Here is a 24,786-nt window from a genome sequence, read left to right as displayed (position 1 = left end):
AAATAACTTTCATTTTGTAGTTTACTGTTTACCTTTTGACTCTTTCTTCCTCTACCAGAATGACAGCGCTATGAGTGGATACTTAGGTATGTTCTGTACCATGCGAAAGTACCTATCACACTACCGGGCACCCATACATCTTTGTAAGCTAAACACACGGCCTGTACAGTGCTTGGCACCTAAGCGTTCAATACATGTGAACTATTTTAAGATGGATGGTAAGAATAATATCAACAATACCACTGAGCAATGGGATCAAGGGAGTGAGACAGACCTGGGTCCAGCCCAGTGCTATAGTGTGGGCCACACATGCATCACCTGGGAGCCTGTCTGCCGAGCTCTCCAGGTGACCCCCAGGCTTACTAAGGCCTGCCAAACTCTGCCCCCAGCTGATTCCCAGGTTTCTGGTTGAAGCAGCGAAGTGAACAGTGGTGCTGTTGACTGGAAAATGGAGTGGACGCAGTTGGGAGTGAAGGGGGAGCTGGTGAGTTCCGTCCTAGGTCTGCAGAGTTTGAAGAACCCCCTGCAGCCAGCTCAGCAAAGGCGCCTTAAACAGCCGGCTCGGGTGGATCCCGACTTGGAAGTTGCCAGCACACAGGCGAGAAGTAGCAGGTCTGACATGTGCTGATTGAGGGCAAGGTGGGGCACCCTTCACGGGCACCTCCCTGAAACCTGAGTGAGGGCACAGCCCAGAAGCAGACCCAGAACAAAAGGGAGAAGCTGGGAAACGCTGCCAGGGCACGGCGTGAGGCTGCGAGGCAGGTGTGTTGGCTGCACCTAACTGCAGTCTCCAGGCTGGCTCGCCTCCCTCCCCCCGCAGCACCCCCATCTGGCCACTGCGGTCGCATCTGCCTCCAGAAGTAGGGAGGTCTGCATGTGTGCCTGGCAAGGGTGCAGCTGTCTGAGGACCCCGAGGGCTGCCAAGCAAAAAGAGGTGTGGCACCCACAGAGGTTCTGTTCCCAGCTCTGCTGCCAACTCCAGGCAACCCCCTGCTGCGCCTGGCTGACTGGTAGTCCGCCCCCTTGTCAGATGGAAAGGCTGGGCTATTGTGTCTTACTCTGCATTATATCAGAGTTCGGAGGTTCACGTCAGCTTTCATGCCCAGCCACAGGCTCTGGGGGCAGATTCCATGCGTAGGAGCCATGGGTGCTTTTTGAGCCATAGGCACAAAAGGACGCAGCGGAAAACAATGAGAGGGGAGCCAATGAGAGGGGACCTGGGCTCGGGGTGGGTGGAGGTGTGTCTCATCCAAGGACAATTGAAGGGAACAGGCAGGAGAGGGAACCTGGGATCGGGGTGGAAGGGGTGGAGGGAGGTGTGTCTTATCCAAAGATAACTGCAGGGAACAGGCAGGAGAGGGGACCTGGCTTCCGGGTGGAGGGAGGTGTGTTTTATCCAACGATAACTGCAGGGACCAGGCAGGAGAGGGTATCTGGGCTCAGGGTGGAGGGAGGTGTGTTTTATCCAAAGATAACTGCAGGGAACAGGCAGGAGAGGGGTCCTGGCTTCAGGGTGGAAGGAGGTGTGTCTTATCCAAAGATAACTGCAGGGACCAGGCAGGAGAGGGGACCTGGCCTCGGGGTATGTGGAGGTGTGCCTAACCCAAGGATTATCTGGCTACTCTCCTCCCTCAGCCAAGATGGGAGGCCCTGGAACTAGCAAGGGAGGCATTTCACATGGGGAGGAGTGACAGTTTTCAGGCTGGTTCCTGTCCTTCCTCCCCAAGGCAAAGACCAGCACTCAAGGAGCCAGCTCCCAGTCCCAGCCTGAGGCCCCGCCATGGCCCCCTGGCTGGCCAATGGCACAATCTTCTAGGAGACATGAGAGGAATAAACAAGTCTCTCTCATCACAGACATTCAAGCTCCTCAGGCTTTTTACAGCAGTGGTAACCTGTCAACTCTCCAGGGTGCCATGAGCCCGGCCCCTCCCACGGGTGGACACCCCACTGATGGCAGCATCTCTGCCAGACAGGCTCTGCTTGAAGCCTTCTAGTAATGAGAACTCACCACCTCCCTGGGCACCCCATTTCACCTCTGGACTATTCTGATTGTAAAACACATCTTTTTAGTGTGGAACTAAGCTCTGCTTCCTAGAACATTAATAATATATAATTAGGGTTACCATTTATTTATGTATCCATCTCATTCACACCTTACTACATTCAGTAATAATCACTTTCATTTCCCAGGCAGAAAAACCAAGGTTCAGAGGTTCAGCAACACAGACAAGACCACAGAGCCAACAAGGCTACCTTGTGTGGGTCAGATAAGTTTGCAAATATGATGTATGTGTTTGCTCGCTAATAGTTTGCTAATAGTTTACATTGGGTGTAGGGGACAGGCTGTAAGCAGGCAGGGTCATTATAGCCTAAGGCTTAGTTTTAAAACTAAGCTTTTCCCCACACCCTTGACTGTTGCATGATGTAGGGTGGTACACTCTCATGAGGAATCCCATTATGCCTCAGATAAGTGACTTTGTATCAGAAACTTCCTTGTTTGTATATTGGATTAAAGGTTTTGATTTCTACACTATAAAATGGGACAGAGAAGCTGGGAGGAGAGGAGAATCAACCAAGATGGCAGAGTGCTAAAGGAGAGAAGCCAGTTTGTGCAGAGAGAAGGAGATGGGGAACAGAGGTGAATAAGGCTGGTGAGGTTAGAAACCTTTGGTTCTAGGAAACTCAGATAAGTCAGTGGCTTTGGGAGCCCTGAATGGAAAGGGAAGTGTTTTCCCACTGTGTGTATTTCTTGCCCACCGGGTGCAAGCTAGGATTAAAGGTGATGGCCCACCAGTTCTTGGCTCCATTGTTTCATTACCGTCTGTCCGAATTCAATGCAATGGGCCAGGTGGCTGTGATGGTGGCCGCGGCTACTGGCTTTACACCTTGCCTTTCCCACGGGACCTAACCGTCCCTCGGAGACAGAGCGCCCTGACTCCTTTTTCTCCGACCAAACCCCATCTTTCCTGGCACACTTCAGGAAAGCCGTGCCCACCAGCATTTATTTATCAATAAACATGGGAAGGGCATTTACTCATTCAGTACCTGGGGATGGTGCTGGGACAGGGACAGGCACAGAAATGAATCAGACCCACTCCCTGCACTTTTCAAGTCCAAGCTGAGCGAGAGAAACGTGTCCACAAATTCCACATGCTGCCTGCAGACCTCGCTTCTGCCAGCGTGCTACCTGGCAGGGCCTGGCACCGTCCACAGGGGAGTTACCGCCCTCTCCACCTCAGGGCTCCATCAGCCTCCTAGTTTTGATATCTGCGCTTTGCCTTTTTATAGCAACCCCGCCTGGTATAAAAATCAGGGTGACCATACAAACTGCTTTCCCTAGGACAGCTCTGGTGTGGACCTTAGACCAGTTCACAGGTCAATGACCTACTGTCCCTTCACTTCCAGAGGTGTGACCATCTGGAGGATGAATCATAGGGTCATTCTGTGTAAAAATGGTTCCATACAATAAAGAGGGTTCAATGAAATCCTCTTCAGGATCCCTTCCTGATTCTAGAGTTCAGGGCTTGGGTTCACTACCTACCTGTCCCTTAGGTACCCCCGTCTCCAGCACTCAGTCTTAGCTGCGACTGCTCAAAGGGGGTGCAAGCCCAGTACCTTCGGATGCCTTTCTGTGCGCCCCTCTCCCCGGGCCTGTGATGAGGGTGTCTCAGTGCTCCCTGCTTCCCCCGTGCAGCCAGGAGGTGGTCAAAGTTAGGATGGACTGGAAAATCCTGAGGTTGATTTTGGCTTGGCTCTCTCTCCCTCTCTCTCCCTCCATCCCCCCTCCCTCTCTGCTAGATTTTCCTGGGTCTCTTGTAAAAAGCTAACTTGAATATAAAAGTTCTTTCAAGAATTAATCTGTTGCCTGACCGGGCAGTGGCGCAGTGGATAGAGCGTCGGACTGGGATGTGGAAGACCCAGGTTCGAGACCCCGAGGTCGCCAGCTTGAGCAAGGGGTTACTCGGTCTGCTGAAGGCCCTCGGTCAAGGCACGTATGAGAAGGCAATCAATGAACAACTAAGGTGTCACAACATGCAATGGAAAACTAATGATTGATGCTTCTCATCTCTCTGTTCCTGTCTGTCTGTCCCTGTCTATCCCTCTCTCTGACTCTCTCTCTGTCTCTGTAAAATAAAATAAAATAAATTAAAAAAAAAAAAAGAATTAATCTGTAATGAGGTCCTAGTAACCCTAGTTATAAGTTCAAAACAAAACAGAACAACTCTTAATTGACTGCACCATGGAGATGGCTTCTCCCCCACCTGTTCTTGGAATGGGACAGGCCTGAGTTCAAATCCTAGTCCCCCTACTTTCTTTTTTTTTTTTGTATTTTTCTGAAGCTGGAAATGGGGAGAGACAGTCAGACAGACTCCTGCATGCGCCCAACCGGGATCCACCCGGCACGCCCACCAAGGGCCACGCTCTGCCGTGACCAGAGCCACTCCAGCGCCTGGGGCAGAGGCCAAGGAGCCATCCCCAGCGCCCGGGCCATCCTTGCTACAATGGAGCCTTGGCTGCAGGAGGGGAAGAGAGAGACAGAGAGGAAGGGGGTGGGGGGTGGAGAAGAAAATGGGCGCTTCTCCTATGTGCCCTGGCCGGGAATCGAACCCGAGTCCCCTGCACGCCAGGCTGACGCTCTACCGCTGAGCCAACCAGCCAGGGCCTTCCCCTACTTTCTTGCTGTGTGACCCTGGATTGTTGTAAGGTACCAAAAAGCTGAAAATTGATATTGATGTTCTGGGAGGAAAGGTCAGGCTTTCCTATCAGACTTTCCTGTCCCATCCCTCCTTAGGGAGGAGGAGGGAGAAGAATGTAGAAGTTTCTGGCTTGCAAGAACAATGGGTCATTCACTTTTAAATCTAAAATAAAGGTTAACCGAGAAACTTCTTCTCTTTCAATAGGAGGCAGGATTTACATACCACCTTGCATTGATTATAGTTCCTCCCCCTCCCTGGAATCTTGAGAGTGAAATACCTCTAGGCTAGTGAGGGAAGATGAACCCTGAAAGATTTGTAAACATCTTTGATTGTTACCTTCAGAGTCTTAATGTGTCTGTGTATCCCCTAAACCAGTGGTCCCCAACCCCTGGGCCGCGGACCGGTACCGGTCTGTGTTTATATACCCCTGATTACACATGGCGGGGGAGAGCACGACATCATGGTACAAGCTGGCAACATTTGTTTAGGGCAGTTCGATGTGGGCTCACGCACAGATTTTTTAGGGCTCCTTAGGTAGCTATCCCGTATAGCCTCTACAGACTCGTCACTGACTGATGGCCTACCAGAACGGGGTTTCTCCACCAAACTGCCAGTTTCCTTCAACTGCTTATCCCACTGAGTAATGTTATTCCTATGTGGTGGCGCTTCCGTTATAAATGCGCCGATATTCACGTTGCACTTTGGTCACGGATTTGAATTTAGCGAGCCACAGAACACACTGAACTTTCCTCTGCCATCCACATCTCGACTGGCATGGCCGTGGGCTGCTCCGCTGTATACATGGTGTTACATCATCATCTGCGCATGCGCACATGCTGCCATATCGTCCTACAGAAACTGGGAGGGTTTTCCTTTTATTTGGTGCAGATTTTACATTTCTATCATCTTTTGTTGCTTTCCTGTGATTGGTCAAAAGTGCACCATGATACGGACACACTGTAATTCCTCTCAAGTTGTTGAAAGGATGACCAATAACATCTATAAAGGTCTTGGCATCTAGGAGGCACTTAGAAAAAAGGCAACTTGCATTATTATCACTGGTGCCTGAGATGAGTACTGTCCCCGCGGGCTGCTGGAGCTCATCATGGGGCCAGAGGCAGGATTGCACAGAGATTAGAACCTGCACTGAGCGGGAAGGGCCAGGGTGTTGATGAAATGCATGCCCTCAGGCAATTACTTGAGCCTTCTGGGCTCTGTAAAAGGAGAATAACAATGCTTCTCAGACCATTCTAAATGAGATGGTCACATAATGTGCTTGGCACAGGGCCTGCTACTGGAGCAAGAAGCCCATAAATGGTAGCTACTCAATTCCCACTAATGATTATTCCAGAACTCTCCACCTCACAGGCTCTGGCACCACTTCTGTGTTCCAAAGAGTCCACTATGTTCCTGTGTCCTCAAAACAACAGCCCTTCCTTTGCACAGGTGTTTTCAAATCCTCCAGCCAGCTGGAGCCCCTACAGCAGCCTGGGAGGCAGGTGGGTGCTGCTCGCACCATGTGCACAGGAGTCTGGAGACTTGCTCAAGGTGACTTAGCTAGGACTGGAGCCACGAATTTCTCCAGCCTCCTCCTGCCCCACAGAATGTCTTCAAGTCACTGATTCAAAGTTGAAGGGAGTTACGTGCTCATTTGTTTCTTCATTTGTTCGATAAATATTAGTGTTAATATTGGCACCTATGATGCACCAGGCGCTGTTCAGACTGCTAGGTCTCTAAGCATTAGCTAATATGGCCTCCAATGGGAAGCTGAGCCCAGAACACAACTTTCACACCGCCAAGCTCATGCTGCAACTGAGATGAACGCCCTGTGGTGGCAAGGACTCCTGCACACTCAGGCACTCCCTGAACTCTGAGCTCCATGGACCTCTGGAGCTCATGTGGCCGGAGGAACACCCTCACTACCCAGGTCACTCTCCTCTCAAGCACGTCCTCCATCTTCTGAGCTGCTTCATGTCACAGATGAGAAAACTGAAGCACCGTGGAAGGGAAATGTCCTATCCAGGCCACTGAGCAATGACAGGAGGAGCCTGAGGCTGGGACCCAGGTGCATGCCATCTCTCCAGGACACGTTGCCTCTTAACCACAGCACAGGAACTGGATGAGCTCAGGGAAGGGGCTGGGCTGCAGTCAGTGGTCTTCCCAAGTTCTCTTATCGGGGCCATCTGGAAGAGACCCAGAGCCCCTGCCTGGCCCGGCCACAGGACCTCTGTTCCCCACCCACACTGCTCTGGAATGATCTGGGGATGCCACAGCAGGCTTTCTGATGTGGGCACAGAAACGCCACAGGAAAAAGGTGACATTGCGCGTGGACTGAAGATACGTGTTGCATTCAATTCAGAAAGAACTTCTCTCACTCAGACATGAACGTAACATAGCTCAGAAAGGGTGTAAAAACATCTAAATATACACCCCATTTAGGAACCGTCTGTTAGGAAGAATGGAGTGTGGAAATGCTGATGGGACCCCGCGCTGACTTCCCCATGGGCTAGCACCTAGAGCTCTGAGCGGATCATCTCCCCTCGTCATTCTTCACTGAGACACTGGCAGCTGCAGGTGCCTTATTATTTCTCTGCTTAGCATGTGGGGCTGACAGGTGGCCCAAGGAGAGTGGCAGGGATGGACTTGCTACATTCATTGGCAGTTAGGGACTGACTGGTGAAGGGGGTGGCCCAGAAAAACTCAAGGAGGGGGATGCAGTTAAACACAATGAGGGACACGTGATTTAACTGGCTGATGGGAGAGAAGGCAGTGGCGCTCACAGCATCCCTGTAAATTAGATTCTACTTTATCCCCATTTTACAGAGAAGAAAACTTAGGCTCACAGAGGCGCTATCTGTTGCCCATGCTCAGAAAGCTAAGGTAAGAGCAGAGCTAATCCAAGTCTAGCTGCCACAAAAATTTAGCTTCTGCATGGTACAATTTTGCCTTTATTAGACTGCAATTCTGCACCTTTAATTCTACCTTTAATTACTGGCACGTATATATATATCCCATTCCAGATTGTGAACTCCTGAAGAGCAGAAATCTCTACCTTATTAATAATAATAATAATAATAGTCACAGCAGCAGCAAATGCTGCTGTTTATTGAATGCTTACCACATGCCAGGCTGTGTTCTAAGCACTTCACACTTGTTACTCAAGTCTCACTAAACTGTGTGAGGTAGGGACTGGCATCATCCCCATTTTACAGATGAGGAAGCACCTCAGTTTGAGCTGAAACTCAGCTCCTAATCTCAATCTTATAATAACCATGTTCAATAGGACTCCTTTTCTCCACAGTCCTATTTATTTTATTTTTTCCATTCTGAAACATTCTCAGAAGGGGGCTATCTTCAGACTTCGTCAGATGCCAAAGGAGTCCACAGCACAGCCCAGGTTAGGAACCCCTGTGGAGGCAGGTGCCAGGGTTCCAGAAGTGGGACTGCACCCCCCACCAATGCCGCAGAACCCCGAGTTCCCGGCTGGTCCAGGGTGAGGGACCCTCTCCCATCTTCATACAAGAGTAGGAGTGAATAATGGCTACTTTAGCCCTTCCACACATCATAAATACATAGATATCACGAACACTCTGATTTCAGCAGTGTGAGCCCATGTGTAACACATCGTATTTCACAAGTCACTCATCTCCCCAATTAAAAAACAATTTTCAGCCTCCAGTGTGCCAATTAGAATACCAGTTGTTGATCACCAACTGGGATAACAGGAGGGTTTGAAGCAATAGCTTCTGGATCTGATGCTGGCTGGCCCCGACCGCAGACTCTGCACCCTTGAGAGCTGATCGGGTTGACCACCCCCCACTAGATTTGCTTTCTTAGCATCCGCACATCGCTCAGTCCAGGCAGTGCTCACATCGTATTCCCTACTGTATATGCTGAAGTTTTATAAATAAATTCCAGACATCCAGATACATTCATCACAAACCAGGTAGGGCCCTCTAGACTTCAGACAACCTGGGTTATTGCCGGACTCAGGGACAAGGTAGCCAGGGCCAGTGCTCCCTGCTCAGACCAGACAGCTGATCTCTTTGCCAGCTGGCCAGGGCCAAGGGCTGAGCCTTGGGACATGTGGGTGCCACTCCTGGCACTTCCCTGAAGGGCTGTATAACCTTCTGCAAGTTGTTGACCATCTGAAACTTGGCTATCTTATCTTCCAAATATGGGTTTTACCAGATCCAAGTCCAGTCGATAAACAACCACTGTGTGGCTGGCATCATGAAAAATGCAGAATAGTTAACATTCTATTCGGGGAGTCTGGCCTCAAAGCAATTAGCTATTACAAATGACAGGAAGAAATAAGGGCGAGTGGAGACTAAAGTCCCATGTTGTGCTCTGGAGCCACCAAGGAGTCAGCGGCCCTGCGTGAGGCTGTGCAGACAGGCTTCAAAGAGAAAGGGGCTATTTTCGAACTGGGCCTCACAGGGCGAGGAGGAGTTCCGTGGGTGAGGGAGGGCACTCGGGGTGGAAAGACAAGCACCTGTAAATGCAAAGCGCTGGAATAGCAAGCAACCCAGAGCCCAGTGTGGACTGTGGAGCTGGGGGCTCCAGTCCGGGTCTCTCCCCACACCCACTGCTTTGCAGTCTGAAGGAAGAGTCCCCGAAGGAAGAGAACCTGTATTTTTAACAAGCTCCCCCCGTAATTCCAACATGCAAGCAGTAGCTGCTTTGTGTTGAGGGAAAGAAAATGAATGAGGGCAAAAATGAACTGGACCTCAGTCAAGTCCCTTTCTCTCTCAAGACATCGACCCATCTTCAAAGGGCTGGGTCAGCCGGGTGGTTTTCAGACTGTGCTCCAGAGAACCCCAGAATCTCCCTGAATCTCCCCGACTCTCCCTACAGTCCCTCAGAGAGGAGAAAGGGAGTTGAGGGCAAGTCTCCCTTCTTCAGACCTGCTCTCCTTTTATCCGCTTGCTCAAAACGGTATTTTTGTTTGTTATAAAGTTTGCCTAGCTACAAAGAACTTTTAAACCACTGACTTGGATGATCCTCAGGAATCCCTAAGGATAAAAATATAAATTCCTTGAAGGCAGGAATCCATCTTTTGTTGAGTATTTCTCAAACAAGTATGAGCCGAGCATGGGGCTGTTTACCAGAATCAAGTTATTTTATCATAATTTAAAATATTTTGCTGTGGTCCAGAAATCAATGAGTGGAAGGGGGAAAAAAATGTGGCATAGCAATGCAATGAAATATTATGCAACCTTTAAAAAGTGTTTTGGAAGAATAGTTAATAAAATGGAAGATTACATGGGAAAGTAAGAAGATACAAAGTTATATGTAGACTAATAATAATAATAATAGTCACAGCAGCAGCAAATGCTGCTGTTTATTGAATGCTTACCACATGCCAGGCTGTGTTCTAAGCACTTCACACTTGTTACTCAAGTCTCACTAAACTGTGTGAGGTAGGGACTGGCATCATCCCCATTTTACAGATGAGGAAGCACCTCAGTTTGAGCTGAAACTCAGCTCCTAATCTCAATCTTATAATAACCATGTTCAATAGGACTCCTTTTCTCCACAGTCCTATTTATTTTATTTTTTCCATTCTGAAACATCAAAATTACTGGACAGGATGGCAGTTTCTCAAAAAAATTAAACACAGAATTACCATATGATCCAGTAGTCCTACTTCTGGGTATAGATCCAAAAGAATTCAAAGCAGAACCTTGAAGAGATATTTGTACACCAAAGTCCAACCAGTATTATTCACAACAGCCAAAAAGGTGGAAAACAACTCAAATGTCCATCGACGAATGAATGGATAAACAAAATGTGGTACATACATACAATGGAATATTATTCAGCCTTAAAAAGGAAGGAAATTTTTTTTTAAAGATTTTATTTATTGATAGTTTAGAAAGAGAGATACGTAGAAAGGGGTGTGGGCGGGGGAACAGGAAGCATCAGCTCATAATTACTTTTCGTATGTGCCTTGACCGGGCAAGCCCAGGATTCAAACCAGCGACCTCAGCATTCCAAGTCAAGGATTTATCCACTGCACCACCACAGGTCAGGCAAAAGGAAGGAAATTTTGACACACACTTTAACATGGAGGAATCTTGAAGACATTATGCTAAGTAGAATAAGCCATCACACCAAAGGACAAATATTGTATGGTTCTACTTAGATTAGTGCCATACAGCAGTCAAATTCAGAAACAGAAGAGTGTTAAAATGGTAGATTTTATGTTGTACATATTTTACCACAATAAACCAGATTCATGTGGTAACAGCGGTGAATTCTGTGCAATGAGACTGTGGCAGTGATTACTTTATCCTTTCTACTGCTTTTTTCCAAATCTTCTGCTCTGAGAATATATTGCTTTTAAAACCCAACCCAAAGCTACTTAATTAAATAAATCTGGAGGCTCTCTGATACTTTCCAAAAATGAATTGTTGTCATTTATGTCAATGAAAGCAATACCTTCTGTACTTAATAAAAGGAGCCAAGTTCAAGGATGCCAACTAAAGTATGCCCCAAACTGTTCAGTCAAAATAAAAGACAGGCAGAGTGGTCCTCCTTTCTAAGATTAGTTGTTATCATCTATATTTGAACACATTTCAAATAAAAACGGAACCAAAATAAATCTTCTAATAAGCCTCCCGAGAAGCTGTCTGGCTTGAAAACAGCTCAAACACAAACTGAAGAGAGAAAGAAAATTACTGAAACGCGGGGAACAGACGATGTTTTTTAGGATATTAACTCACTGCAGCTGGGAAAGTGACTTTGGACAGTGAATTTCTATCCTCTGGTTTCCGGAAAATGTTCTTGAACAGAATAAATTCAGAATCGAGATGGAGCCCACCATTTGTATACACTGCTAATCAGTTTCCTCCAACACACCCCACTCCAGATAAATAAGGAACAAATATTTAAAATATCGGTTTGGAGGGCAGCCAGTGTGCCTGCCTGTCAGGGCGCTCTCTGTTGGAAGCCCCATGGGTCCACCGTTCCTGACTCCCGAGCCTTCTGCTCAGGGCTGGCTCAAGGGCAGACAGAGCAGAAGGCAGCCTCCAGGATGAGGAGGCTGTGGCTACACCCAGATGCGGCCCTCATTGACTATATGACCTCAGGCAGCGCCTGTAGAGCTTCCGTGTCCTTACCGAGCCAATGGGAAGAAGGACACGCAGAGCTGTCCTTGCAGGATTTTTGTGAGGATAAAATGGTGCCGCCTGAGTAAAGTGTCTGCTAAGGCGCTCATCAACTTCCTTCTTTATTTCCTAGATGGAAGTTCAACTGGCCAAGATTCCTACCTGAAGTGGTGTGGTGCTGGAGGGCTGTGGTGCACACCCCGTGTAGTTAATGCCCAGTGGCAGTGCAAAGCCAGTAGCCACGGCCACCGTCACAGCCACCTGGCCAGCGCAGGTTCACATTAGATTCGGACAGATGGTAATGAAACAACGGAGCCAAGAACTGGTGGGCCATTAGCTTTAATCCTAGCTTCTACCGGCGGGCAAGAAATACACACAGTTGGAAAACACTTCCCTTTCCATTCAGAGCTCCCAAAGCCACTGACTTATCCGAGTTTCCTAGAATGAAAAGTTTCTAACCTCACCAGCCTTATTCACCTGTTTCCCATCTCCTTCTCTCTGCACAAACTGGCTTCTCCTTCAGCACTCTGCTATCTTGACGGCTTCTCCTCTCCTCCATGTGGCCTCTCTCTGCTCTCCTACAGCAGGGGATCCTCCTAGAACATAATCACTCTTCTCCCGGAACAATGAGATCTCTCTTCCTATTAAAACCTTTCGGTGCAAAATCCCTTCTCCAACACATATTAACATAATCACGCCCATCCCAAGTAATCATCTGGGCGAAGGGTTTCCACGTGGGCAGCATCATCTTTAACAAAGTGAGCATAATATATTTTATCTGCCCAACAGGCAGATCGCAGGATTATGGTAAAACAGTGGGGTGGAGAGAGGATCCTTCAGACCTGGGGCCCGGGGATGGCCTTGGAGGAGGCCTGGGAAGGGAGCCCACAGCCCCATTGCCGGTTGGGCTCCCACGTTGATTGGCAGGCGCAGGGCCCTTTCACAGGCAATGGATGAGATTCAACAGCCCCATTGCCGGTTGGGCTCCCACGTTGATTGGCAGGCGCAGGACCCTTTCACAAGCAATGGATGAGATTCAAAAGCAGGAAGGTAGGCCAGCTTCACAGATGAAGAAACAAAAGCTCAAACAGGTTGTCATATTCAAGGTCACACAGTTAGGAAACAGCCAGTTTTAGGGTTTTCTAAAACTCCCTTGGCGTGGGCTGGGAAGCTGTCCAGTAATAGCAGCTCTGCCACTAATGCCTTTAGTTAGTTGTTTACCTCATGCCTCTTTCCTTTAAAAACAATAGGCCTGACCTGTGGTGGCACAGTGGATAAAGCATCGACCTGGAATGCTAAGGTTGCCGGTTCAAAACCTTGGGCTTGCCCAGTCAAGGCACATATGGGAGTCAAAGCTGCTTCCTGCTCCTCCCCCCTTCTCTCTCTCTCTCTCTCTCAAATGAATAAATAAATAAAAATAATTAAAAAAAAAAAGAAAGAAAGAAAAAAAAAATAAAAACAATAGGTTTCCAAAAAATAAAAACAAAAGCTTTCCAATCTCATCTACAAAATGAGGCTCTTCCTGCCTCAAGACCTTTGCACATGCTTTTCCCTCTTCCCGGGACGCCTTTCCCCACCCTCCTCACAGCCAATCACCTTCTGCCTTGTCTTCGGTCCCAGCCACACTGCCACTTCCTAAGGGAGTCTCCCCATGTTCTCCTAATTCTCCTGGGTAGCACGCTGTTCTTACCCTTCAGGGCACTGACCGCTATCTGACACACATGTGTGATTATTTGAGTCCCAGAACCCATGGTATTTGTTGTATGTTGATTCGATTAATGCTGATTCAAAGGCCAGCTCTATGGTCTTAAACAACTACTTCCCCACCCCCAACCCCCTGCAACCTGTTGTCAGGTCCTCACCTCTGACACGTGGGGAGGTAGGCTGGGGCACCTGTTACAGTTCTGCCACCTCACGCAGTCTATGATTCCATCAAGTAAAACAACAAGAGTAGAAACCAAACCAAACCAAACCAAAACCATCGTGACTCTGGCCTGCTATGTGAGCTAGGACAGGTTCTTACATTCTCTGGGTCTCAGTTTCCCTATCTATAAAATGAAACACGTAGCACAGTCTTCTAGGCTCTTCCCACCTCTAATAACTAATTCTCACAAGGAGGCTCCACGCTCCCCTTGCCCGTCCCCCTGAGCTCTACCCCAGTCCAGGCACACAGACAGGAAACGGGGAAGCACCACACTGCTAGCTTCTCTGCAGCAGGGGCGGCTATGGGGAACAGAGTTTCTGAACTTGGCAGCTCAAGTCAAGACTCCATGCCCAAGACCTTTCTCAACGGTGTTGGAATCTGCTGGGCCTCCTAGCCCACGGCCACCGCGGGTGTAATCACAGTCCCCCAGCACAGAATCAGCAGTTCTGTCACCTTGTGACTGTTACTCTGATGCTTGACCAAAGGTGCTACAACCTCAAGCCAGAGAAGCTGGAGAGCAGGACCCTGGGCTCCAGCGAGGCCTTGGGTGAGCAGATGGGAGCTCCTACCCCTTTCTGGGCCTGGGTTTCCCAGGAGGCTAAGGTTGGGGCTGTGCCAGCTCCCCGTTCACTATGATGTTTTCTTCCTGAAGGCAGTACAGTGCCATGATGAAGGGCACCATCTCCAGGCCTGTGTCTGAGTCCCAAATCTTCTGCTTGACCATGTGGCTTGGGAAATTTCTTAACCTTTCTGTACCTCAGAATCCTCTGGGTCACACTGGGTTTTCTGGGTGACCAGAAGGCAGGGCCCCTGTAAAGCTCCCAGAATAGTGTGGAGAGCGAGCGAGTGCCTGGGAAGCGTGGGCTGGTATTGTTTTATAATTACTCTCGGTTCTGCATTGTGCCCACCTGCAGCAGGGCAAAGAGGACCCAGACAGACCACATCCAAGCCCCATCCCTCAGGGAAAGCCATTTGCCAGTTACTGGCAGGAAACAGTAACTGCAGGGGGAAGGCAGAAAATCCTGTGGTGCTGCCCAAAGCAGATGGGTTCAGGTCAGCTGCTGCCCCAGGGTGTCGGGCCCCAAAGCCTCTGGCTGCACCCAGACTTAGTACCAGAGGGAGGGTCCTGGCCCAGCCCCGGCTTGTCCCGGAGCGGACGACCCTTTGGAGAGGAGAACAATGCAACAGAAGACACGGGCCGGGTTTATCTCTGTGGCTCCCTCTGCCCTGAACTTTGCAGATAAAGAGGAGGCTAGACTCTGTCACCTCAGTCCCCAACAGATGATTCTGTCTGACGGGACTGTTGCCTCTCACCTCTGAGGACATAGAGGTGTGGATGGCACCACCTACCCTCGGTCCTCAACGGGAGGGTCCGGACCCAAGCCCAGACTGCAAACGGAAGGGACTGCAATGCCTGCTTCTGCTAAACTGCAGAGAACGAGAGGAGCCCTGACGATGTCCCCGAGAGCATCTCTCAGCAGGTGCTACAGGCAGGCTGTTCTCCTCTGTGAGGAGGCACACAAATTGATTTAAAATTTTTATTTTAGCAAGGTATCAGTCCATAGAAGATTAGAAATAAAGGGAGGAGGAAAGAACTGGTCTCCGACCACCTTGTCCTAAGCACCTGCTTTGCCCTCTGGGGCCACCCCATTTGGCTCCAGTGGGCTGTGTTCAAGATGGGAGTTGTGGGTCCGTGTCTTGCTAAAATGACTCCGCCAGCAGGCAGCCCTCCCTCCTTGACCCTGGAGCATGTCACCCAGTGGCAAATGCATCGGGCCTCACAATATCTGCTGCCACTGAACAGGCAGGGAGGGCCGGGTTCTCTCTTGGGACAGCCCAGAAGGCTGGGCAGGGAACGGGCACGCACATTCCAGGGAGCCATCTGCACTCAGTGTTAAAAGCTGTCCAGAGGCCCTGGCTGGTTGGCTTAGCGGTAGAGCGTCGGCCTGGCATGCGGGGGACCCGGGTTCGATTCCCGGCCAGGGCACACAGGAGAAGCGCCCATTTGCTTCTCCACCCCCGCCCCCTCTCCTTCCTCTCTGTCTCTCTCTTCCTCTCCCGCAGCCAAGGATCCATTGGAGCAAAGATGGCCCCGGCGCTGGGGATGGCTCCTTGGCCTCTGCCCCAGGTGCTGGAGTGGCTCTGGTCGCGGCAGAGCGACGCCCGGGAGGGGCAGAGCACCGCCCCCTGGTGGGCAGAGCGTTGCCCCTGGTGGGCGTGCCGGGTGGATCCCGGTCCGGCGCATGCGGGAGTCAGTCTGACTGTCTCTCCCCGTTTCCAGCTTCAGAAAAATACAAAAAAAAAAAAAAAAAAAGCTCTCCAGAGAAGAATCAAACCCAGGAGCCAGCACGCTAGCCCCAACCCTTGGAGATACTCAGGTGAGGATCTGTTTGGCTGTGCTCTGTGGAAGGGTCTGTCGGGTATAGAGACATTTTATAGCTGAAGGGAGCGTCGCGGGTCTCTGCTCAAACCCTTTTCTTTTACGGATGAAGAAAGAGGCTCAAAGCAAATGCACCTTAGAGCGGAGGCAGGATTTGACCCCTTGAAGGCTCCTGGCCGCACCTCCATTCATTCGGTCAGCCCACGGTTACTGAGGGCCTACTGTGTGCGTGGAGAGTTCTCAGCGCTGCGGACTCGGTGGTGAGCCAAATAGGGACGTGCTCTGTTCTCAGAGCTCGCATTCTAGTCGGTAAATAGATAAAATTAAAAATTAACAAATAATTAAATAAGGACATAATTTTAACTCGTGGAAAGGGTTATAAAGCAAATGAAAGCCATCGACACGTTAGAGTGACTGCGGGTAGGCAGGCGCGCTCCTTCCTGCTTGGGGCTGGCCTGTTCGTGCCAGCGTCTCTGGGGTCCCCGAGGACCTTCCAAGCCAGTAGCATGCTGGAGTTGGCTCCTCCTGGCTTTCAAGAGCCAATTGTTAAAATTTTCAGGAATTTGGCAAGCAAGTTGTTAAACAGAGCTGTTATTAAAAATTAAATTATATAAACTTACGCAGCCATTATTAAAAATTAAATTATATAAACACAACTAAATGAATTCTATTAAGAACAAAGGTAACCATCAAAACTCATTGCTTCCTAATTGTTTTATGACACGGTAAACTCTTGAGGTTGCCGACTCCTATTGTATGTAGACAGAGCGGAAAATAACAGTTTGCTCCCAGTTCCACAAGTGGTGGCTTGAGGCTGCCGATGGTGGAAACACTTATATTACGGAAAGTGGCAACTACCACCTAGCAGGGCTTCCATTTTTTCAAAGAGCTGGTCATGAAACACTGAGCAGCAGGCCTGGGCCTCCAGCTCTAGCCGAGGCCCTCTGGCAGCCCGGGCCCTTCCAGTGAGAGGTATGGGTGTCCCTGCACGCACTCTCCTGGGGATGTGTGTGGGGGTGCTGCCTCCCATCACGTGGGCGGGAACTGCCCTCTTCCTTTTTTAAAGCTTCCACCCTGAGGAAGCAAGTCTGGGATCTCTAAACCAGGGGTCCCCAAACTACGGCCCACACATGCGACCCCCCGAGGCCATTTATCCAGCCCCGCCACACTTCCGGAAGGGGCACCTCCTTCATTGGTGGTCAGTGAGAGGAGACATTGACCATCTCATTAGCCAAAAGCAGGCCCATAGTTCCCATTGAAATACTGGTCAGTTTGTTGGTTTAAATTTTCTTGTTCTTTATTTTAAATATTGTTTTTGTTCCTGTTTTGTTTTTTTTACTTTAAAATAAGATATGTGCAGTGTGCATAGGGATTTGTTCATAGTTTTTTTTATAGTCCGGCCCTCCAACGGTCTGAGGGACAGTGAACTGGCCCCTGTGTAAAAAGCTTGGGGACCCCTGCTCTAAACAGATCTGTCTCTTCCTGCAGAACTCTCTTCAACACGGTTTATCAAGGGTCTGTAAGATGGTGATTCGTTCATGTACTTATTTATTTTTATTATTTTATTTATTGATTTTAGCAAGAGAGGAAGGGAGAGAGAGAGACAAGAACATCAATCTGCTCCTGTTTGTGCCCTGACGGAGATTGAACCTGCAGCCTCTGCACTGCGGGAGGAGGCCTAAGCAACTGAGCTACCCCGTCAGGGCATCGTGTATTTATTTTTGATAAATTATATTTTATTTTATTTATTTATTTATTTATTTTTTGTATTTTTCTGAAGCTGGAAACGGGGAGAGACAGTCAGACAGACTCCCGCAGGCGCCCGACCGGGATCCACCCGGCACACCCACCAAGGGCGTGACGCTCTGCCCACCAGGGGGCGATGCTCTGCCCCTCCGGGGCGTCGCTCTGCTGAGACCAGAGCCACTCTAGTGCCTGGGGCAGAGGCCAAGGAGCCATCCCCAGTGCCCGGGCCATCTTTGCTCCAATGGAGCCTTGGCTGCGGGAGGGGAAGAGAGAGACAGAGAGGAAGGAGGGGGGGGGGGGTGGAGAAGCAAATGGGCGCTTCTCCTATGTGCCCTGGCCGGGAATCGAACCCGGGTCCCCTGCACGCCAGGCCGACGCTCTACCGCTGAGCCAACCGGCCAGGGCCTATTTTTGATAAATTAAATCATATTGTGAGGATCCAGAGGAGGTAAAAATTTAAAGGGACCCCAAATAGAATCTCTTTATAAATGTGTATGGTCACTTCTGAATTTAGATAGATGTTCACACGTTGGGTTTTCTTCCTTTGAGGACAACTGTTCTGCTAGCAGCCGAGTGAAGTTACTATTATTTCTACTATTAATAATAGTAACAGTAGTGCCATTTAATAGTATCATATGTCAGGCACTAGACAGTTATATATTATTTACAAATCCATGTCAACCCATTTTACAGATGAGAATGTTGAGGTTCAATAACTTGACTAAGGCCAGGCCACCCCTCTGAGAGGTCCCCAGAAGACTTTTCCCTCCTGCACTGCAGCCCTTGGACTCTCCTTAGATCTGTGGGATTCTGTGGCACTACAGGCTTCCCCATCACTGGTGACTTTGGTGGATTTTGTGACTGATAAGCTTAGAGGCAGGAGACCCCTCCCACCACCAGAGCAGAGCAAACTGGATGGACCTGGAATGCAGGACAGTGGCCCAGGCCTGGCCAGTGAGCAGCTTGGCATCCTTAAAGAAGTGGCAGGAAGGCTTCAGCGTTGCTGAAACGTTACAGGATTTGCATGGCAGCAAGATCCAGAATTAGCTCCTGTGCGGACCCCTCACCGCCTTGTTTATTGCCCGAACTCTAGTGGTCTGGGCCAGCTTGGTTTTCCAGCTGTCTCAGGGATACTGTGAGCAACAAAAAGTCCTTCCAATGCATGTGTTTTCTGCCTCAGTGAGCTAGAATCTCCATCTGTTGCTTGCAACCAGGATTGCTGACCGGGACAGCTTCCCATGTGCTACTCAATATATCAACTCCAAATGTTCACTGAACATTTTCACACTAGGGAATGACTTCCTAAGCACTCAGTTAAATTTCCACATAGGAATGTTCATTCTTTCTTCCTTTGCACAGCCCTGGCTAACATGTAAAAACAGAATTTGCTATATAAACAGACCAATCGACAGACAAGCACAGGTTAGTCAACGGAGAGCAAACCCAGAGCACTCCCCGTTCTCAGGGAGCAGACCCCCTTAGAGGAAATCCTGCCCGATTCTGAGAGAGTCTTGGCTTTCCCTGCAGGTGCCGGGCAAGTTCCTGTCCGGGGCCACCGGGCAACTCACGGTGGGGAGAGAAAGGCAGCTGCCCTTCTGCAGCAGCTGCCGCCAACCCAAAGTCACCCCTCTGGGCAGCTGCCCCATGGCCCCAGACTTGCTCCCTCCTCTGTGCTCCTCTCTGCCCCCCACCAACCAACAGGGCCATGGGAATTTCAGAACAGCCAGGGGCATGTCAGAATGATAGGTCTTCACAGCCTCTTCTTTCTGCCTGAAACTTCTCTCTTCACCCTCTCATTCCAGCAGGGCTCAGTGTAAAGGTCACTTCCTCAGAGAAGCCCTCCCTGACCACCTACCCGACAAGTTTCAGCCTCTGTTGACACCCCAGTCTGCACTTGTCTTTCAAAACTCTTGCTGTGCAATTGGTTGTTTAATGCCTGTGTCCCAAGCAAGATTCTAGCCTCTGCATGGGCAGGGATTGTGTCTGTCCACTGCTACTTCTCAGGAACCCAGCACAGCCCATAGCGAGAGCTCAACACGTTCTGGTCATGTTAAGAAGCGAGTGAACGGCTGGTGGCTCAGTGAATGTTGAATAAATAAATATCTGATTCAGACATGAATCTCTGGAACAGATGCCTCTCCTACAACCACAGTTTCTGGTGCCCAAAATGGCAAGTGGGGGCCAAAACCTTGGGGTCCCTCCTCCCTGGGAGGTTGTTAGTGTGAATGTTCATTTCCTACAGGATTGAACTTGTTTAATAGCAGGTGTTGCTCAGAGAGAAGTTTGCTAGATCACGGCCTTGTGCCATTGGCTGGCAGGGAAACTGAGGCTCCGACAGCTCCCACCGCGGGCAGCACCAGCATGAGGTGGGGCAACACCAGCTCACTTTCAGCCCGGAGCTCTTTTCAGTGTCCCAACCCTATGAGGGGCCGAGTCCAGGGCACTTCAAGGCGAGGACTCCCAGACCGGGATGGAACGAAACATGTTTGTTAACTATACTAACCAGTCACAAGACCTGGCCTCTCTCTCCACCGCCTCTTCCAGCTGCTGCTTTGCGCGCTCTCTGGCTGACTTCTGTCTGAGCAGTGCCAGACAGGGGCCCTGTCCTGGGCTGGGCGTGGATCTGTGCCTCAGTGACTTCTCCAAAGCTGCCCCCGCCTTCGAAACCACCTGCGCTCCCCGGCACCACACCCACGTCTCCAAGCCACACTGTTTGGAGTCAGAACGAGGTTCTCCTGCCTCAGTCTGCAGCTTCTTTCTTGAGAGACTTTGGCAGAAACATTAAAGCTCTAAGCCTCAGTTTCCCCATATGGGAAAGAATTTCCAATTTGCAGACCTCACAGGGTTTCTGTGAGGCTCAAGCAAGATGGATCTACGTCCTCACTTTTCAAACCGTCAACTAGTGTAGGGAACTCGAATAATTTTATTTGTGTTTGTTTCTCCCAGGACCCATAGCTACCAGCTCTCTCTCCCAGGGCGCATCCCCCCTACCCAACCTCATGACACCATTCAACCTTCCTGACACCATTCAACTCCTCCAGACTTCCCAGACTCTCCTCCTCCACCTCAAACCTCTCCCTCTCCCAGTCAGGACCTGGCCCAAGTGGCAACTCCATGCTCTTCCCTGCCATTCACATCTGCCAAGGACACATAGCCTCAGAGAACCACAGGAAACATGTCCACCACCCACCTCCCTTGAAGATGCTTGCGTGGGGTTTCCTGAGTGCTCAGAAATGTGAGCACTAAGCCTCCGGTCTCCACGGTGCCGCCATCAACACCGTTCCTTTATAAGATGCTATTTGGCAATTAAAATAGTGTCATGACTCCAGGAGCTCAAGTCTGGGCGGCAGGCGGCCGAATTCTGTGGCCTCCACCCTGGGTTTGGACAAGCTGAACAGATCAGCCCTTTGGCTGGAGATTTAGATGACACTTTTAGTTCCTCTTTTTAGAACTGAAGGACTTTTATTTTGGGGGGCTTCAGTGAATTTATTGGCGTTGCCCTGACTGGACAGCTCGGTTGGTTAGACGTTAGAGCATCATCTCAATACGCAAAGGTTTCTGGTTTGATTTATTGTCAGGCCACTCACAGAAATAGATTAATAATGTTTCTGTCTGTCTGTCTGTCTCTCTCTCTCTCTCCCTTCCTCTTTCTCGGAAATCAGCAAATAAAAATATTTTTTAATGGTTAATAAAATGATACAGGTTTCAGGTGTACAGTTCTATAATACATCACCTGTACATTGCATTGTGTTCACCACCACAATTCAAGTCTCCATCCATCACCATTTATCCCCCATTACCCTCTTCTACCTTAATTCTGGGTTAAGTATGCTAAGTGATGATCCCTTTGCTTTCAGTCCTTGGACCAAATCTGCATCGCTCTTTGACTTCCCAAACTAACCCACCTGGACTCTCTCTCTCTTGGGAGTGAAAGTGAAGCTCCCGTCAGCAACCCTGTCAGCCTCAGCTCAAGGTGAGGTGCCTTGTCCCCGGTCCGACAGCCATTAAGGATGCAAACTCGGGCAGCGGGACTCCAGAGCGACCCTTACCCACCAGAGAGGGTCAAGTGAAAAGTGCTGTGGTCCTGAACCGTGTGCCCTCTGGCTCCAGCAGCTCACAAGGGAGGAGGGACGGACATGTATGAGACAGAAGTAGCTGCTTCAGCCTGGGTCCGGGCTGAGAAGACCAATGGAGCAGAGCTTGTCTGGCTGGCACTGGGAGCAGAGCCACAGAAACCCTGCAGCTGTAACTGCCTTGCAGCTGTCGTGCAATGTGGACAATGAATAAACCTTTGTGGTCATAAGTTCAGACTTGGGAGTTATTTGTTATGCAGCATAGCTGCATCAAGGTAACTGATACACACTGTAAGTGTGAGATAAGGGAGCAGATGGTGAAGAACCTTTCACATCATGATTAAGATTTGTGTGTATGGGGAGCCAACAGAGAATTTTGTATCTGATGAACTTTCTGATCTTCATCACTCACATCTAGTCTCAGAGGTAGAGACATCCACCCTTCTTTCTGAGCCAACCCTCCCTTATTCCCTCCTGCTCCTCTCGCACCTTGTTCCACTGGCCAACTCTTCCCTCTCCTGCACTGAGTCCTTCCCCTGTGCCCATATCTCACTTATCTTTTCCATCCTAAACCTATTTTCTTCATCCTGTCTTCCTACACAGCTGTAGCTTAATCTTTCTCCTGACCTCAAACTTCGAAAGACTTGAATACACTCACCACCTCCACTGTTTTCTTGCCTATCAGCAATCTAGCTTGCCTGCCCCGCCTTCCACCGAAACTCAGTATACCCTTCAGTAATCTCCAAATTGCCCAATGCATTTTCCAGCCCTTATCTTCCTAGACTGCTCCGCACCATTTAACACGGAACTAAATTCATTATCTCCCCGCCCCAAACATTCTTCTCAGCTAGTGATACCATTATTCATCCAGTGACCCACGGCAGAAAGCTAACAGGAGATAATGAATTCTGTTCCAGACTTGCTGACTTTGTAGATCCTTTCAGACATCCAAGGAGAGAGAGATGCTCAAACGGCAGTTGCACCTGTGAGCCGGGAGCCCCAAAACGGAGATCTGCACTGGAGATAGAGACGACAGCTAAGAGAGGTTGCATTTAAAGCCACGAGTCTGGATGAACTTGTCTGGTTTACAGTGTACAAATACCAGGTCTTCACATCTCAGGTGATACAGAGAAAGTTCTCCTGAGGCAGACATTCCTATTCCTCAAGTCACAGTTCCAACCACCTTTTGATTCCTTCCCTCCTGAGTCATGGCTCCTCGTGGCCTCCAGGCCATCATCCTCTCTCCTATTCTGCCCCCTGCTCATCTTGTCTTCTCCAACAACTCTTAAAATTTCATAAGCCTGCCCTGGCCGGTTGGCTCAGCGGTAGAGCGTCGGCCTAGCGTGCGGAGGACCCGGGTTCGATTCCCGGCCAGGGCACACAGGAGAAGCGCCCATTTGCTTCTCCACCCCTCCGCCGCGCTTTCCCTCTCTGTCTCTCTCTTCCCCTCCCGCAGCCAAGGCTCCATTGGAGCAAAGATGGCCCGGGCGCTGGGGATGGCTCTGTGGCCTCTGCCTCAGGCGCTAGAGTGGCTCTGGTCGCAATATGGCGACGCCCAGGATGGGCAGAGCATCGCCCCCTGGGGGGCAGAGCACCGCCCCTGGTGGGCGTGCCGGGTGGATCCCGGTCGGGCGCATGCGGGAGTCTGTCTGACTGTCTCTCCCTGTTTCCAGCTTCAGAAAAATGAAAAAAAAAAAAAAAAAAAAAAAAAAAATTTCATAAGCCTGACCTGTGGTGGCCCAGTGGATAAAGCATCGACCTGGAAATGCTAAGGTCGCCGGTTTGAAACCCTGGGCTTGCCTGGTCAAGGCACATACGGGAGTTGATGCTTCCAGCTCCTCCCCCCTTCTCTCTCTCTGTCTGTCCTCTCTCTCTCTCTGTCTCTCCCTCTCCTCTCTAAAATGAATAAATAAAAAAATTAAAAAAAAAATTTTTCATCATAAAACCAAAGCTATGAGATACCTCTGCCCAGTCACTAAAACAGCTAAAATAAAAAAGACTGACAACACCAATTCTTGTCAAGGATGTGGAATAATCACAAGTCTAACACACTTTGCTGTGGAATGCAAAATGACAGTCATCCCTCACCATACCACGGTTCACTTTTCACGGTCTCCCTGGATCACGGATTTTTAAACCGTATATATCATCTCATTTTGTATTGCAGATCTTCTGCTGTATCGTGGGATTTTGCGGTATTTAGGTACTTTTATATATTTATTATTTTAATTATTTTTGCAGCAAAATAAGTGTGAGACAGGTTAATAACAGTGTGGAAAAGGTTTATAAGAGTGTGGGGGCCCTGGCCGGTTGGCTCAGTGGTAGAGCGTCGGCCTGGCGTGCAGGAGTCCCGGGTTCGATTCCCGGCCAGGGCACACAGGAGAAGCGCCCATCTGCTTCTCCACCCCTCCCCCTCTCCTTCCTCTCTGTCTCTCTCTTCCCCTCCCGCAGCCGAGGCTCCACTGGAGCGGAGATGGCCCGGGCGCTGAGGATGGCTCTGTGGCCTCTGCCTCAGGCGCTAGAGTGGCTCTGGTCACAACAGTGACACCCTGGATGGGCAGAACATCGCCCCCTGGTGGGCGTGCCGGGTGCATCCCGGTCCGATGCATGCGGGAGTCTGGTCTGACTGCCTCCCCCTGTTTCTGGCTTCGGAAAAATACAAAAAAAAAAAAAGGAGTGTGGGGAAGGTTTATAAAGCCTTAAACTATATATAAATAATAAAATGAATATAAGGTCACTACTTCGCGGATTTTTGCCTATTGTGAGGGGTTCTGTAACCTAACCACTGTGATAGACGAGGGACCGCTGTATCCTGTGACCCAGTTTTATTTTACTCCTAGGTGAAAACAAATGT

General features: G+C 49.7%; 1 protein-coding gene across 7 annotated transcripts in view; it reads right to left on the bottom strand.

Annotated features, from left to right (window-relative positions):
* Positions 1-24,786, bottom strand: part of GGTA1 (glycoprotein alpha-galactosyltransferase 1 (inactive)) — a 381,241-nt gene that overhangs the window by 40,179 nt on the left and 316,276 nt on the right. For 3 of the 7 annotated variants that reach the window (XM_066367263.1, XM_066367261.1, XM_066367267.1), the window contains exon 1: positions 3,046-3,267. The exons of 2 other annotated variants lie outside the window; for them this stretch is intronic. The gene's annotated coding sequence lies outside the window, so the exon portion shown is untranslated. Of the gene's footprint in view, positions 1-3,038; positions 3,268-24,786 lie in introns of those variants that run through there. 2 more of the 7 variants (XM_066367269.1, XM_066367265.1) reach the window with 2 other exon arrangements.

Source organism: Saccopteryx leptura, chromosome 2 (assembly GCF_036850995.1).
Source record: "Saccopteryx leptura isolate mSacLep1 chromosome 2, mSacLep1_pri_phased_curated, whole genome shotgun sequence".
Taxonomy (NCBI): Eukaryota; Metazoa; Chordata; class Mammalia; order Chiroptera; family Emballonuridae; genus Saccopteryx; species Saccopteryx leptura.
This window is presented reverse-complemented; position numbering and strand designations above follow the sequence as displayed.